Source organism: Chiloscyllium plagiosum, chromosome 31 (assembly GCF_004010195.1).
Source record: "Chiloscyllium plagiosum isolate BGI_BamShark_2017 chromosome 31, ASM401019v2, whole genome shotgun sequence".
Lineage (NCBI taxonomy): Eukaryota > Metazoa > Chordata > Chondrichthyes > Orectolobiformes > Hemiscylliidae > Chiloscyllium > Chiloscyllium plagiosum.
In genome coordinates this window covers 5,824,342-5,835,535 of record NC_057740.1, presented here as the reverse complement: position 1 = coordinate 5,835,535, position 11,194 = coordinate 5,824,342, and the positions used below count along the sequence as shown (strand labels likewise).

The 11,194-nt window shown below is 46.7% G+C and overlaps 1 protein-coding gene across 1 annotated transcript in view; it reads right to left on the bottom strand.

Annotated features, from left to right (window-relative positions):
• Window positions 1-3,366, bottom strand: part of LOC122565181 (procathepsin L-like) — a 35,474-nt gene extending 32,108 nt beyond the window's left edge. Inside the window, exon 1 of the mRNA XM_043720889.1 lies at window positions 3,162-3,366. The gene's annotated coding sequence lies outside the window, so the exon portion shown is untranslated. The remainder of the gene's footprint in view (window positions 1-3,161) is intronic.
• Window positions 3,367-11,194: the final 7,828 nt, after the last annotated feature.

Sequence of the window (11,194 nt, the reverse complement as noted above, 5' to 3'; positions counted from 1 at the left end):
CTTTCTCCCCACCCCCACCCTCCTCTAGCTTATCTCTCCACGCTTCAGGCTCTCTGCCTTTATTCCTGATTAAGGGGTTTTGCCCGAAACGTCGATTTCGCTGCTCCTTGGATCCTGCTGTGCTCTTCCAGCACCACTAATCCAGAACCCAGAATGAAACCTGGGTTGACACTGTGGATCAGATATTTTATTGTTTGCAGTTGGTTACCATAATATCTAGCATCAAATCAAATGAAGAATTTCCTTGTACTGAGAGTAATGTGAATGTAGAACATGCTATCACATGATATGTTCACAGCAGTTTGTATTTTTCAAGCATTTTAAGAGAGATGCAAGCAGAAGGAAGTAAAATTTAAATAGGGCAGGATTGGAGGACTCAACAGTGTGGGTATATATTCGTGTGCAGTATAAACACCAGCACAGAACTGATTGAGACAATGTCCTTCCTTCTACCCACACAGGGACAGAGGACTGCAAGAAGGAAGGAGTGTATGCACTGTCACAGTATTTGAGCAACTTTTAGTCATCCACCTTAACATCTCCATTATGTGCCTTAATACCTAGTTTTGGTTTGTTAGCACTCCTGCAGTTTTGTGAGTTGTTTTAAAGGTTCTGTTCTAATATTATTGTAGTTAAAAGGTGTTCAAAGATTGAGACAAGAATCAAGTCATTATCTGAGACAAGGAAACCAAACAGGTTTGGACAGGAATTACCCTTCCAATACATACCAAACCTGCCAGATACCAGTTTCACAACAAGGTTGTTGTCAACAGAATCTGAGATGCAAATATTTGTTGGCAGTTATAGCATGTTTGAGACTATCAAAGAAAATGTGGCACCTTTAAAATTGGTGCTAATAAGAACAAAATGGTTAAACCACCTTAAAATTGAATCAAAACTTTAACTGCGATTATTAAGCCAAGTTTTTTTAAACTAAGTCCAAATTACCCATTGTATAATCATCAACGACAGGATAGAGTGTAACAGCAGATAAAATAGTGATGGTTCTACATCTGTTAATAATCATGGAAACTTCTGAAACAAAACACTCACTTTCTCAATAGAACCTAACCATTCTCACAAAATGCTCACACATCGTTATCTGGGCAGAAAACCTCACACCAGACTCATTGTAACTTACTCGGTATGATGTAACATTGCAAAGAAACTAGCCTATGTGTTATTACAGCAGGAAACCAGCACAAATGGACTAACAGCAAAACCTTACAACTAACCGACCAGATTCCTGCACTGTGCTCAAATGTTGTAGAATGCTTGCTGGCTCTTGCAAGTAAAGAAAAAATCGAGAAATTATCTGAACAAATGATTGCAATGGTTCATGCAGGCAGCAGATTTATTCATATCTCAGTTCTGAAGACTCAAAATGTTTACTCTGCTTTCTCTCTACAGATGCTGCCAGACCTGCTGAGTTGCCCCAGCAATTTCTGTTTTTGCTTCTGATTTCCAGCATCTTGTTTTTTCAGAAACCTATTTATTCTCCTGAATATTCAAAAGCAGACCATTCTCCTGAGTTAAAGTCTTCTCAATTTCTAATTAAAATGTATTTCTTGCAATGAGGATATTTTGCATATTAATAAGAACATTGGCATTGTCCATTCAATGGAGCAAATCATCCTAAGGTATTTCATGGGAGTTTTTTTTCTCCAGATAACATCCTTGATTAGTCAACGGTTTGCAATTCATAGTTTATGTGCTTTTTGTAACGAAGGTAGGCCCTAGATCTAATTCAGCTGGGACACGGATTGAACCCATTTGTAACTGGCCTTATATTGGACCATGTACCAACCTACGATGGGAATATAAATAGACCAAATAAACCTGCTGTCTTTTCAGTCACCAAGGCTTGAAGCTCTGGAACTGATTCTCTGCCTCCCGTTCTTGGGTCCCGACTCTTTTTAAAATGAATCTCATTGACTAATCACATGGTTGGTGACGTTAATACCACCTTATGGGGCTGGAGAAGTGTGATAGGGCATTTAATTACATTTAAAGGTGCTTTATAAATACAAGCTGGTGTTGTTTTGCCCCATTACAGTACTCTGCTCAGTGATAAACTGCACCATAACTGAGCTCGAGTGAAGTTCTAAATGCAACTTCTTCCTTGGATCTTAAGAAAAGGCACAGCCATTCAATCAACACCCCCAATTACACCAACGCAATGTTCCACACTCCGATAAACAGTCCCCAGGCCCTACAGCTGGGTATACCAACCCCAGGCCCCACACCCAAGTATACCAACACCAGTCCCCACACCCAGGTATATATACCCCAGGCCCTACAGCTGGATATACAGACCCCAGGCCCCACACTCCAGTATATAGTCCCCAGGACCCACACCCAGGTATATCGACCCCAGGCCCCACACTCCGGCATAACAATACACCCTTTGCCCCCTCCCCTTATTATCCATAACCTGTACCTGATGCCCCAGTACACTACCTTAGACTTTATGTCCCACACTTGTAACCATCTAGACTTGGCACCTACTTGTACACCCACGATCAGCTCCCTTGTACTCAATGTGGCCAATGTATCAACACAGCAGACTACAAACCCAATAGTGTATCCGGGGACAGGGGGCAGATCCTGGGGGCAGTGCCTGGGGGCGGGGGGGCAGATCCTGGGGACAGTGCCCGGGGATGGAGGGCAGATCCTGGGGGCAGTGCCCGGGGACGGCGGGGGGGCAGAACCTGGGGACAGTGCCCAGGGGCGGGGGGCAGGGAGCAGATCCTGGGGACAGTGCCCGGGGGCAGGGGGCAGGGAGCAGATCCTGGGGACAGTGCCCCGGGGGCAGATCCTGGGGACAGTGCCTGGGGACAGGGGACAGTGCCTGGGGACAGGGGGCAGATCCTGGGGACAGTGCCCAGGGGACAGGGGGTAGATCCTGGGGACAGTGCCCAGGGGGCAGATCCTGGGGACAGTACCCGGGGGCAGCTGAGGGGCCTGGACGCCCCCGGAGCCCGTCCATTCTGCCCTGAAACTCTTGAATTGCTCCGGCGGCGCGGGAGCTCGTTCGGCCCGTCTTGCCTGGACCGGCTCCTCAAACACAGAAAAACCCCAGAGTGAAAGGGGGCGGAGTGCTCCCCCCAAAACACACAGCATTCTCCCAGAGAGACCATACCCCCCTGTGAAACCCTTACCTCTCTCTCTCTCTCCTGTGTGTTGTAACCTGCTGCAGACACTGGTTCACAGTCACCAGTTGGCGGGTTTTAACGCTCTCTCCCTCTCTCTGTGTGTGACTCCTCCCGAGCTGACTCGGCTCCCTGGGAGCGCTGTGCGCTGCCTTGCGAAATGTTCGCTCCCTCCAAGTGGAACAGCCCTTTCCTCACTCTGACTTGGCCCTTGCCCGAAATTGTACCGAGTACAACCCGCTGTTTCCCGTTTCATTTTCACACACTCGCTGCGTTAAGAGGAAGCCCCTGAGATTTCTCTCTCTCTCACTGAGAAACCTTCAGGTTCTGATAATAACGAAAGGATTACACTAACTGATCTACCGAGAAAAAAGAAACATAGAAATTGAAACAATTAATCTCCATGCCATTTTTTTTTTGTGCTCTCCCCACGTTTATTCAAGGGTCTGTAAGTCACTCGACACCACTTTAAATTCCAAATTGTGGTAAATTCCAACAGTGACTCGGGTGAATTACAGCGAACAGTCATTCCCTGTTTTATATTCAGGGAGGCCCTCAATGAGTTGGGTCTTACAGCTGAAAGACACTTCAGTCGATTCCAAGATCCGACCATCTGATCCCATAGATCCCACCCTCCTTGTGAAGACCCTGCGGCAACAGATTATGAAATTCAATGAAACCAGGGTCCGTGAGTTTTCCCTGAGTCTGTACAGCTGCAACTAGACCTGCACAGTTTCCAATAAAGGCGAAATTCACCCTGGAGATCATAGGATCCATGGAGAGACAGCAAACTAATGCTTCAGGTCGAGGTGACTCTTCTGGAGTTAGCTTGCTCTCTCACCCTGGATGTCTGACCCACTGTGACCTCTAATTCTCAGGGTTAACACAGACAAATGGGCCTAGTTTAGTTGGGAAAACCTGGTTGGTATGGACACATTGGGCCAAAGGGTCTGCTTCTGTGCTGTATGGCTCTATGACAAAGCAAAGAGTCAATTTAAGGTCTACCGATATCAATGAATTATGAGTAGACAACTCTGCTCTGCTGTGCTGAGGGTACATGACCTTCAGAGCAGTGTTCACCGCCTCAGTGCCACTTTGGTTCCTGCTGTTGTTCTCTATAATACTCCTCAGCGCACCTCTCTCCCACTTAGAGTCACACAGTCAGAGAGATGTACAGCGTGGAAACAGACCCTTTGGTCCAACCCGTCCACGCCGACCAGACATCCCAACCTAATCTAGTCCCACCTGGCAGCACCCAGCCCATATCCCTCCAAACCCTTCCTATTCATATACCCATCCAGATGCCTCTTAAATGTTGCAATTGTACCAGCTTCCACCACTTCCTCTGGCAGCTCATTCCATACACGTACCACCCTCTGTGTGAAAAAGTTGCCCCTTAGGTCTCTTTTATATCTTTCCCCTCTCACTCTAAACCAATGCCCTCTAGTTCTGGACTCCCCCACCCCAGGGAAAAGACTTTGCCTATTTATCCTATCCATGCCCCTCATAATTTTGTAAACCTCTATAAGGTCACCTTGTACAGCCGCAACATGACCTCCCAACTCCTGTACTCAATACTCTGACCAATAAAGGAAAGCATACCAAACGCCTTCTTCACTATCCTATCTACCTGCGGCTCCACTTTCTGAATGTCATTCCTACCATCTGCCCTGCCATTAACTCCATGATTCAGAATAGACTCCACTTCCATCACCCCTTCAAACTGCCTTAACCTCCAAGCAGTTTGACTTTAGAATGAGATGTCAGCTTCACGTTGGCTCAGGTGGGTTTCTGAAGGTTTCAGAGCTACCATCACAGCTTTGTATAAACCATTTCAAATCACAGAGCCCCTACAGTGCAGAAAGAAAGAAAGGCTTAATAGGCTGGGACTTTTATCGTTGGAGTGTAGGAGGTGGAGAGGAGACCTTGCAGAATTTTTATAAAATCATGAGGGGTACAGATAGAGTTAATGGTAATTGTCTATTCCCTATAATGGGAGGATTTCAGGATTATGGCCACAATTTTAAGATGAGAGGAAAGATTTACAAAAGACATGGGGTTTTGTTTTTACACAGAGTTTGTGTGTAGAATGAACTTCCTGAGGAAGTGCTGGATGTGGGCACAATTGCAATGTCTAAAAGTATTTTGGATAAGTACACGAACAGGAAAGGTTTGGATGGATATGGGCCAGGAGCAGACAGGTGGGACTAGTTTAATTTGGGATTATGTTCAGCTCGGACTGGTTGGACCGAAGATTCCCATGCAGACCCAGCTACCTCATCCCAGCATTGACAATAGATGATTGACCTCTCCTGATAATCCTACAGATCCCTAGCCTTCACATTCCCTAGTCACTGTGAACAATTTAGCATGGCCAGTCCACCTAACCTCCACACCTCTGGGAGAAAACCCAGACACACATGGGAAGAACATGCAAACTCTAAGTAGACTGTCACCTGAGGATAGGATCAAACCTGGGTCCCAGGCACTGTGAGGCAGCAGTGCTAACCACTGAGCCACTGTGCCACCCTTGAAATCCTCTGATGATGATTGGTGACAAACCTCAGCCAACAGGAAAAAACGTTTCTAGATCTTTTTATGTAATTGTGCAGCCTTGTAACTGAACACAGCACTCAGATGCCATTAAATAAATGAAGTGTTTGAATTATCCCTCTAGAATAGACTGCCCTAATGACACTGCTTTGCAATTGCACTTGAGTCTTGTGTAACTTCTTCAGAGCTGTTTCAGACCTGCATGGGTTCTCTCTCAGGTCATATAGATTTTGCTTACATTTCCCACCAATTCACAGCTTCGAATCAGTCCGTGAGGTCGCTAAGGTTTCCAGTGAGAGCAGCTCGAGATGTTTCCTCACAGCTCAGCTTGTGGTCCCAATGGCTGCTGACTCAAACTATCCCATTGCCGGTCTCGAAGCCTGCAGCGTGTGATCAAAGTGAAATGGGTTTTCAATCATATGATGTGTCAGCAGACACAATTTTTCTTTTATTGCAAAACAAAGTTCACGCCCGATCTATTTTAAAGAGGAAGTTTATCTCATAAGATGCTGAGGTTCTGGTATTTTCACCAATGTAACACAGCATTTGGTCTCTTTCTCATCCCCAACATCCTTCCTCCTTCTCATCACTGGGGACTGTGCCTTCAGTTGCCTAGACCCCAGTCTCTGGAATTCCCTCTTTACCCCTCTCCTCTTCTTTGTCCCCCTTTACAATGCCCTTGAAACCTACTTTTTTGATGAAGGTATGGTCCTTGGATATGTCTCCTCCTTTAACTCGCAATTCAATTTTAATCCAATGAAGCATGAGACATCCTTGAGACATTCTCCAATGTTAAAGGGGTTAGAGAAAATTCAAGTTATTGCTGTTGTGTCCTACCCAAAGCCCAATGACCTGAACTGAGCAGTGTTGATATTGTAATTATATCCAGCACCCCGATAAAGGGCTGTTTGTGGTGAAGTGAGTGAGGACGGCATTGGCATCAACCATAATTCTCTCAATATCCATAACACTCAATGTCGGTGGCCATTTTGGTTTCTTCATTCATTGACAGGATGTGGGCATCACTGTTTGGGTTTCTATTGCTATCCCCAATTGCTCAGGAGATGGTGCTGGTGAGTTGATTTGTTGAATGACTGCAGTCCTTAGGGTTCAGGTTAGACCTGCAGTGCTGTTCGGAAGGGAATTGGAGGGTTTGGACCCAACAATGGTGAAGGAATGGCAGGCAACGGCTCTAAAGCAGAGTAGTGAGTAGTTTGGAGGGGAACGGGCAGCTGGTGGTGTTGCCATGTATCTGCTGTCCTTGTCCATCTAGCTACAGGGACAAGCCACCTCTGGAGTGTCCTGAGAGGAGATTTCTAAGGGGCCTTTGTGTGGTTCTTCCCCTGGTTGGGTATTTCCTGGCACCAGCTGGCCTCTTTGTGAGGAAGGGGCAACCCGGGGGCATGGGTGAGGACCAATAGCTGCTGTAGATCTCTGTGTGTCTCCAGCAGACTGTGAGGGTACTGAACCTGGCTCTCCATTGGCATCATGATCACATGTTCAGAGCAGATGGGTTCCCCACAGCGTAAACAGCACTCCTGCAGCTCCTGAGCAATGAGCTCCATTGTGTCTCATACTTCTGTCTGGTCCTCTGTGCTTGGAGATTACCAATACCATAGAGTCCTCTCCTGCCTGGACCTGAGCAGGTGCCTGATCTCTGGCAGTCCTCCAAGTGCCAGCGACCTGGGGCATTTCCTCCTGGGCCAACTGCGAAATTGGTAGCGCTCACCAGCTAATGCTCCCACACTCATTGAGACCTCAGTATCTGAGCTGGTGAAGGGCCCAGGGGGCAGCTTTGCCAATGTTTCCCCTAGTCAGGAGCAGCGAGCCTGACAGGGTTGAGGTGGGGGGGTTAATGTGAGAGTTATAGTGGGATGAATACTGGTTCTTACTGGGTTGGAATATCAGAACATTGGAATTAGGGGCAGGAATAAGCAATACAGCCCTATGTGCCCCATTCTGTCATTTAGCCTGATCATGGCAGATTTTATCCTGGACTGAACTCTATCTTCCTGCCTACTCCCCATAGTCCTTTATCCCACTTCTCATCAGAAACATGTCCATTACTTTCTTGAAACTGTTGGTTGATTCTGCTCCCACTGTAGTCTGAGGCATTGAATTCCACAGGTTCACAACCCTCTGAGAGAAGCAGTTTCTCCACATCTTAGCTCTGAACCAACCTCCTCTCATTCTTTGACCTCTTGGTCAAGACTGTTCCACAATGGGGGAGGGGTGGGGGGGCCGGTCTTCTGTTCAACGTCCAACCTTATCAATCCCCTTTAGCATTTTATACATCCCATCAGGTCCCCCTTGTTCTTCTGAATTCCAGCAAATACTAGCCTGGGTTATTCAACAGCTTCTCAAACGACAGCCTTTTCATCCCTGGAATCAATCTGGTGACTCTACTCTGAACTGTCTCCAATGCCACCACATCCCTCCAGGCTCGGAGGGCTGAAGGGCCTGTTCCTGGGCTGTAAATTTTCTTTTTTCTTTGTTCTATCCCTCCCCAGGTAAGAAGACCAAAACTGCACACAATATTCCAAGTGTGGTCTTACCAAGGCCACATATAACTGTATCAACATGTCTTTACTTTTATAACCCAGTCTTTTTGCAATAGACACCAGGATTCTATTTGCCTTTCTTATTACACTTGCACCTGCATGATGTTGGAGTTGATAGACCCCATTGTGATTCATGTGACCACATCTTTAGCAAGTGTTGGTTGTTTGAGGAACTCCAGCTCGGTGTTGATGAACTGGAATCTGAGCTTCAAACATTGCGACACATCAGGGACAGGGAGAGGTACCTGGACCCTGTGTTTCAGGAGGTCATCACAACCCTGAGGTAAACTTCTGGTTGCCCTGCTATAGGAAGGATATCATTAAGTTGGAGAGGGTTCAGAAAGATTTATCAAGATGTTGCCAAGACTGGAGGGTTTGAAACATAAGGAGAGGCTGGATAGGCTGGGACTTTTTCACTGGAGTGTAGGAGGTTGAGGGTTGACCTCATAGAGATTTATAAAATCATGAGGGGTACAGATAAATTGGATAGCAAAAGTCCTTTCCCTAGGGTGGGGGAGTCCCAAACTCGGGGCAAACATTTAAGGTGAGAGGAGAAAGGTTTAGAAGGGACCAGAGGGGCAATGTTTCCACACGGACATTGTTTGTACTTGGAATGAACTACCGGAGGAAGTGGTTGATGCAGGTACAGTTACAACATTTAAAAGACATTTAGACAGGTACCTGAATAGGAAAGGTTTGGAGGAATACGGGTCAAACACAGGCAAGTGGGACTAGTTAGTCTGGGAAACTTGGTCAGCATGGACAAGTTGGACCGAAGGGTCTGCTTCCATGTTGTATGACTTTATGACTCTACCATGAATTCAGTCAGTGGTCAGGGAGAGGAGGGTGTGATTTGGGATGAAGCAGGTAGAGGGATCCGGGAGATAGTGCAGAAGGAGACTTGAGCTGGTCTAACAGCTTTGGGATTCTTGCTTATCATGTGGATGAGAGTGGGGATTGTAGGGACGATGAGCAAACTGACCAAAGCACCATGGTACTGGGAGCCATTCAAGAAGGGGGAAGGCAAGAGAAATGTAGGTGTAATTGGGACAGTATAGTCAGGGCAATGGACACCATTCTCTGTGGCCTGGAGTGTCCTGAAGGCTGTGTTGCCTGCCTAGCGCCGGGATTTAGGATATCCCATCTGGGCTGCAGAAGATCCTGGAGTGGGAGGGGAAAGATCCCATTGTCTCAGATTGCGTAGGGACCTACGATATCGGGAGAAAGAGAGAAGAGGTTCTGCCGAGCAAACATGAGCAGTTAGGGTCTGAATTGAAAAGCAGAACCAAAAAGATATTAATCTCCAGATTACTATCTGAACCACTGAGCCCCTCCACTGAACACACGGTCAACAAGATTAAAGAGGCCCAGGATTGGTGTAGGGGAAACGGGTTTGAATTCATGGGACATTGGCACCAGCACTGGGGAAGGAGGGAGCTGTTCCGAATCTCCTCCTGAGACTTGCTGGGACCAGGGTCCTGGTGAATCGCATAAATAGAGCTGCAGGTAGGGATTTAAACTAAATAGTTGGCGGGTTGGGGAGGGGGGGTGGGGTAGTTGGGGATCAGTTGCCTAGAAAATTATGGGAAAAGGTAAAGGGGGAGGGAGTGATCAGCAAAGATTATTAGAGTTTCCACAAAGGATAGTGAAGAAGGCATTTGGTATACTTTCCTTTATTGGTCAGAGTACTGAGTACAGGAGTTGGGAGGTCATGTTGTGTCTGTAGAGGACATTGGTTAGGCCACTGTTGGAATATTGCATGCAATTCTGGTCTCCTTCCTATCGGAAGAATTTTGTGAAACTTGAAAGGATTCAGAAAAGATTTACAAGGATGTTGCCAGGGTTGGAGGATTTGAGCTACAGGGAGAGGCTGAACAGGCTGGGGCTGTTTTCCCTGGAGCGTCAGAGGCTGAGGAGTGACCTTTATAGAGGTTTTCAAAATCATGAGGGGCATGGATAGGACAAATAGACAAAGTCTTTTCCCTGGGGTGGGGGAGTCCAGAACTAGAGGGCATAGGTTTAGGGTGAGAGGGGAAAGATTTAAAAGAGACATAAGGGGCAACTTTTTCACACAGAGGGTGGTACATGTATGGAATGAGCTGCTGGAGGAAGTGGTGGAGGCTGGTACAATTGCAACATTTAAGAGGCATCTGGATGGGTATATGAATAGGAAGGGTTTGGAGGGATTTGGGCCGGGTGCTGGCAGGTGGCACTAGATTAGGTTGGGATATCTAGTTGGCATGGATGGGTTGGACTGAAGGGTCTGTTTCCATGCTGTACATCTCCAAGACTCTATGTCTCTATAACAAGTAAGAGGACATGGAATGGATGAGAAATGTTACTTCAGGGACAGGAGATAAGGGGACAACTGTTAGAAGGGGACAGGCAATGCAGGACTGGGGGTGCTGTATTTAAGTGGTCATGCCGTACAAAACAAGGTAAATGTGCTTTGTGGCACAAATTGAAATTGGCAGCTACAATGTTGTGGGTCTCACAAGAGACAGAGCTGACAGGGGATTAGGGCTGGGAAGCAAATTCCCAGAGATGCATCCTGTGGCAAGGTCAGGCAGATTGCTAGAGCAGGCGGGATTGACTTGCTGGAAGGAATGAAATTAAATCAATAGCAAAGAATGACATACAGTCGGAAAGCATAGGATCCGTGTGAGTAGTTGAGAAACTGCAAAGGAGACAAAGACCCTGATGCAAGGCCTCCCAACAAGGGTCAGGATGTGTGGAAGAAAATAAATCAGGAGATGGAACAGGGATGTAACAATTACAATAATCATGGAGGACTTCCATATTCAGGTGGACTGGGAAAATCAGGTTGGTAGTAGATCCCATGAAAAGGAATTTGTGGAATGTCAAGAAATTTTTTTTTGGAGCAGCTTGTGGTGGAGCCCACAAGGGAACAGGCAGTTCTGGATGTGG